The sequence below is a fragment of the Spea bombifrons genome, chromosome 1 (genome assembly GCF_027358695.1).
Source record: "Spea bombifrons isolate aSpeBom1 chromosome 1, aSpeBom1.2.pri, whole genome shotgun sequence".
NCBI classification, from domain to species: domain Eukaryota; kingdom Metazoa; phylum Chordata; class Amphibia; order Anura; family Pelobatidae; genus Spea; species Spea bombifrons.
Genome location: NC_071087.1, coordinates 165,290,510 through 165,298,732, shown reverse-complemented (window position 1 = coordinate 165,298,732; position 8,223 = coordinate 165,290,510).

Here is an 8,223-nt window from a genome sequence, read left to right as displayed (position 1 = left end):
TGAAATTATTAAATCTTCTTTTAGGTACACTAAAACCAACGATTAAACATACATGCTTGAGTTTTTATGGTGTAAAACACCCTTTGTAAAAAAGGGGTTAACTGCTAAACCGTAGAAAGTGGTGCCGCACTGAATGAAGGTGTGTTTTTATGTCGTATTGCCCCAATGAATATCATTTAACTGCAGTCCAGGGGGTAATAAATGAAAATAAAAACATGATTGGGGACGAAGAAGGTCCAAGATAGGTCCAAGACAAATTTATATAAAACATTATATATAACACATTATATATAACACATTATATATAAAACATTATATGTAACACATTATATATAAAACATTATATAAAACACATTATATATATCACACATTATATATAACACACTATATATAAAACATTATATATATAACATTATATATAACACATTATATATAAAACATTAGATATAAAACACATTATATATAAAACATTATATATAACACATTATATATAACACATTATATATAAAACATTATATATAACACATTATATATAACACATTATAAATAACACATTATATATAAAACATATATAACACATTATATATAAAACATTATATATAACACATTATATATAAAACATTATATATACAACACATTATATATAAAACATTAGATATAAAACACATTATATATAAAACATTATATATAACACATTATATATAAAACATTATATATAAAACATTATATATAACACATTATATATAACATTATAAATAACACATTATATATAAAACATATATAACACATTATATATAAAACATTATATATAACACATTATATATAAAACATTATATATACAACACATTATATATAAAACATTATATAAAACACATTATATATATAACACATTATATATAAAACATTAGATATAAAACACATTATATATAAAACATTATATATAACACATTATATATAAAACATTATATATAAAACATTATATATAACACATTATAAATAACACATTATATATAAAACATATATAACACATTATATATAAAACATTATATATAACACATTATATATAAAACATTATATATACAACACATTATATATAAAACATTATATAAAACACATTATATATATAACACATTATATATAACACATTATATATAAAACATTATATATAAAACACATTATATAAAAAACACATTATATATAAAACATTATATATAACACATTATATATAAAACATTATATATAAAACATTATATGTAAAACATTATATATAACACATTATATATAACACATTATATATAACACATTATAAATAACACATTATATATAAAACATATATAACACATTATATATAAAACATTATATATAACACATTATATATAACACATTATATATGACACATTATATATAAAACATATATAACACATTATATATAACACATTATATATATAACACATTATATATAAAACATTATATATAAAACATTATATATAACACATTATATATAAAACATTATATGTAAAACACATTATATATAACACATTATATATAACACATTATATATAAAACATATATAACACATTATATATAACACATTATATATATAACACATTATATATAACACATTATATATATAACACATTATATATAACACATTATATATAACACATTATATATAAAACATTATATATAACACATTATATATAACACATTATATATAAAACATTATATATAACACATTATATATAAAACATTATTTAAAACACATTATATATAACACATTATATATAAAACATTATATATAAAACATTATATGTAACACATTATATATAAAACACATTATATATAAAACATTATATATAACACATTATATATAAAACATTATATTTCACATATATAACACATTATATATAACACATTATATATATAACACATTATATATTACACATTATAAATAACACATTATATATAAAACATATATAACATATATAAAACATTAAATATAACACATTATATATATAACACATTATATATAACACATTATATATATATATATATATAACATTATATATAACACATTGTATATAACACATTGTATATAACACATTGTATATAAAACATTATATATATAACATTATTTAACACATTATATATAACACATTGTATATAACACATTATATATAAAACATAATATATAACACATTATAAATAACACATTATATATAACACATTATATATAAAACATTATATATAAAACATACCGTATTGGCTCGGATATAGGCCACCCCCGTATATAGGCCGCACCCTAAAAGTTTGGTGGTTTTTTAAAGAAAAAGTTTTTTCTTTAAAAAAGCACCAAAAAAAACATGCTGCCACTTTATATATAACACATTATATATAAAATATTATATATAACACATTATATATAAAACATTATATATAAAACACATTATATATAAAACATTATATATAACACATTATATATATAACACATTATATATAACACATTATATACAAAACATTATATATATAAAACATTATATATAAAACATATATAACACACATATAAAACATTATATATAACACATTATATATATAACACATTATATATAACACGTTATATATATATAAAACATTATATATAACACATTGTATATAACACATTATATATAAAACATTATATATAACACATTATATATAACACATATATAACACATTATATATAACACATTATATATAAAACATTATATATATAACATTATATAACACATTATATATAACACATTATATATAAAACATTATATATATAACATTATATAACACATTATATATAACACATTATATATAACACATTATATATAAAACATTATATATAAAACATTATATATAACACATTATATATATAACACATTATATATAACACATTATATATATATATATATATATAACATTATACATAATATATTATATATAACACATTGTATATAACACATTATATATAACACATTGTATATAACACATTGTATATAAAACATTTTATATATAACATTATATAACACATTATATATAACACATTATATATAACACATTATATATAAAACATTATATATAACACATTATATATAAAACATTATATATAACACATTATATACAAAACATTATATATATAAAACATTATATATAAAACATATATAACACACATATAAAACATTATATATAACACATTATATATATAACACATTATATATAACACGTTATATATATATAAAACATTATATATAACACATTGTATATAACACATTATATATAAAACATTATATATAACACATTATATATAACACATATATAACACATTATATATAACACATTATATATAAAACATTATATATATAACATTATATAACACATTATATATAACACATTATATATAAAACATTATATATATAACATTATATAACACATTATATATAACACATTATATATAACACATTATATATAAAACATTATATATAAAACATTATATATAACACATTATATATATAACACATTATATATAACACATTATATATATATATATATATATATAACATTATACATAATATATTATATATAACACATTGTATATAACACATTATATATAACACATTGTATATAACACATTGTATATAAAACATTTTATATATAACATTATATAACACATTATATATAACACATTATATATAACACATTATATATAAAACATTATATATAACACATTATATATAAAACATATATAACACATTATATATAACACATTAGATTGTAAGCTTGCGAGCAGGGCTCTCTCCACCAAATGTATCGGTTTGTCTTAGTCTGTCAATTCTTGTCTTGTCATATCCCTTGAATTGTATTAAGCGCTGCGTAAACTGTTGGCGCTATATAAATAAAGGATAATAATAATAATAATTATATATAACACATTATATATAACACATTATATATAACACATTATATACAACACATTATATATCGGCGCTTCGCCTGTTAGGAATACAATCGGAAGAAATACCGTATTTCCTTGAATATAAGACAAGGAAATGGTCTGACAAATACCCCTCGTCTTATATTCGTATTCGAGGTCGTTTTATAATCCGGCCTCAGAGAAGTCTGATTTATGGCTGCAACAACGAATCGATAAAATAGATTATTTCAATCGATTTCATCAAATATAAGAAAAAATATAAGATGAGCAAATGCTCTGAAAAATACCCCTCGTTTTATAATCCGACCTCAAACAAAGGTCAGATAATAAGAATAAGATCCAGATCCCCCGCAGCGCTGCAGGGACACGGATCCTCCACTCTGGCAGCCTCTGATGCTGCCGGCACTTCTGCTAGTGGAGCACCGGAAGGTCATGTGACCATTATTAGGGAGGCAGAGTGGCATATAGGAGTATAAGGCATTTCTGGGGGGCGGAGAGGCATAAAAGGGGGTATAAGGCATATCTGGGGGGCAGATGTGCATTCCTGGGGCAGAGTGGCAAATAACAGGAGATAAGAACAAAACATGCATTTTTCTCAGTCATAGTTTTTATTAAATCTGAAAAAATATGTTACATGTGAATTAATATTTACTAGTAACACTTTTTTCTTATAGGGTAGTTTTATAATCAGGCTTTTTTCTTTTTTTTCTAAATTAATATTCAAATTTTCGAGGGTCGTCTTATAATCGAGCAAATACGGTATTATTAATTATATATCGCCATCATACTCCGCAGCGCTGTACAATGTGTGTTATTATTATTTATATATCGCCATCATACTCCGTAGCGATGTACAATGTGTGTTATTATTTATATATCGCCATCATACTCCACAGCGCTGTACAATGTGTGTTATTATTATTTATATATCGCCATCATACTCCGCAGCGCTGTACAATGTGTGTTATTATTATTTATATATCGCCATCATACTCCGCAGCGCTGTACAATGTGTTATTATTATTTATATATCGCCGTCATACTCCGCAGCGCTGTACAATGTGTTATTATTAATTATATATCGCCATCATACTCCGCAGCGCTGTACAATGTGTGTTATTATTATTTATATATCGCCATCATACTCCGTAGCGATGTACAATGTGTGTTATTATTTATATATCGCCATCATACTCCACAGCGCTGTACAATGCGTTATTATTATTATTTATATATCGCCATCATACTCCGCAGCGCTGTACAATGTGTGTTATTATTATTTATATATCGCCGTCATACTCCGCAGCGCTGTACAATGTGTTATTATTATTTATATATCGCCATCATACTCCACAGCGCTGTACAATGCGTTATTAGTATTATTTATATATCGCCATCATACTCCGCAGCGCTGTACAATGTGTGTTATTATTATTTATATATCGCCGTCATACTCCGCAGCGCTGTACAATGTGTTATTATTATTATTTATATATCGCCATCATACTCCACAGCGCTGTACAATGCGTTATTATTATTATTTATATATCGCCATCATACTCCGCAGCGCTGTACAATGTGTGTTATTATTATTATTTATATCTCGCCGTCATACTCCACAGCGCTGTACAATGTGTTATTATTATTTATATATCGCCGTCATACTCCGCAGCGCTGTACAATGTGTGTTATTATTATTATTTATATATCGCCATCATACTCCACAGCGCTGTACAATGCGTTATTATTATTATTTATATATCGCCATCATACTCCGCAGCGCTGTACAATGTGTGTTATTATTATTTATATATCGCCGTCATACTCCGCAGCGCTGTACAATGTGTTATTATTATTTATATATCGCCGTCATACTCCGCAGCGCTGTACAATGTGTGTTATTATTATTATTTATATATCGCCATCATACTCCGCAGCGCTGTACAATGTGTGTTATTATTATTTATATATCGCCATCATACTCCGCAGCGCTGTACAATGTGTTATTATTATTTATATATCGCCGGCATACTCCGCAGCGCTGTACAATGTGTGTTATTATTATTTATATATCGCCGTCATACTCCACAGCGCTGTACAATGTGTGTTATTATTATTTATATATCGCCGTCATACTCCGCAGCGCTGTACAATGTGTGTTATTATTATTTATATATCGCCGTCATACTCCGCAGCGCTGTACAATGTGTTATTATTATTTATATATCGCCGTCATACTCCGCAGCGCTGTACAATGCGTTATTATTATTATTTATATATCGCCGTCATACTCCACAGCGCTGTACAATGTGTGTTATTATTATTTATATATCGCCGTCATACGCCGCAGCGCTGTACAATGTGTATTATTATTATTTATATATCGCCGTCATACTCCGCAGCGCTGTACAATGTGTTATTATTATTTATATATCGCCGTCATACTCCGCAGCGCTGTACAATGTGTGTTATTATTATTTATATATCGCCGTCATACTCCGCAGCACTGTACAATGTGTGTTATTATTATTTATATATCGCCGTCATACTCCGCAGCGCTGTACAATGTGTGTTATTATTATTTATATATCGCCGCCATACTCCGCAGCGCTGTACAATGTGTTATTATTATTCTTTATATATCGCCATCATACTCCGCAGCGCTGTACAATGTGTGTTATTATTATTTTTTATATATCGCCGTCATACTCCGCAGCGCTGTACAATGTGTTATTATTATTTATATATCGCCGTCATACTCCGCAGCGCTGTACAATGTGTGTTATTATTATTTATATATCGCCGTCATACTCCGCAGCGCTGTACAATGTGTTATTATTATTTATATATCGCCATCATACTCCGCAGCGCTGTACAATGTGTTATTATTATTTATATATCGCCTTCATACTCCGCAGCGCTGTACAATGTGTTATTATTATTTATATATCGCCGTCATACTCCGCAGCGCTGTACAATGTGTGTTATTATTATTATTTATATATCGCCGTCATACTCCACAGCGCTGTACAATGTGTGTTATTATTATTTATATATCTCCGTCATACTCCACAGCGCTGTACAATGTGTGTTATTATTATTATTTATATATCGCCGTCATACTCCGCAGCGCTGTACGATGTGTGTTATTATTATTATTTATATATCGCCGTCATACTCCGCAGCGCTGTACAATGTGTTATTATTATTTATATATCGCCTTCATACTCCGCAGCGCTGTACAATGTGTTATTATTATTTATATATCGCCTTCATACTCCGCAGCGCTGTACAATGTGTGTTATTATTATTTATATATCGCCGTCATACTCCGCAGCGCTGTACAATGTGTGTTATTATTATTTATATATCGCCGTCATACTCCGCAGCGCTGTACAATGTGTGTTATTATTATTTATATATCGCCGTCATACTCCGCAGCGCTGTACAATGTGTGTTATTATTATTTATATATCGCCGTCATACTCCGCAGCGCTGTACAATGTGTTATTATTATTTATATATCGCCGTCATACTCCGCAGCGCTGTACAATGTGTTATTATTATTTATATATCGCCATCATACTCCGCAGCGCTGTACAATGTGTGTTATTATTTATATATCGCCGTCATACTCCGCAGCGCTGTACAATGTGTGTTATTATTATTATTTATATATCGCCGTCATACTACGCAGCGCTGTACAGTGTGTGTTATTATTATTTATATATCGCCATCATGCTCCGCAGCGCTGTACAATGTGTGTTATTATTATTTATATATCGCCGACATACTCCGCAGCGCTGTACAATGTGTTATTATTATTTATATATCGCCATCATACTCCACAGCGCTGTACAGTGTGTGTTATTATTATTTATATATCGCCGTCATACTCCACAGCGCTGTACAGTGTGTGTTATTATTATTATTTATATATCGCCATCATACTCCGCAGCGCTGTACAATGTGTTATTATTATTTATATATCGCCGTCATACTCCGCAGAGCTGTACAATGTGTGTTATTATTATTTTTATATCGCCGTCATACTCCACAGCGCTGTACAGTGTGTGTTATTATTATTTATATATCGCCGTCATACTCCGCAGCGCTGTACAATGTGTGTTATTATTATTTATATATCGCCGTCATACTCCGCAGCGCTGCACAGTGTGTGTTATTATTATTTATATATCGCCGTCATACTCCGCAGCGCTGTACAATGTGTGTTATTATTATTTATATATCGCCGTCATACTCCG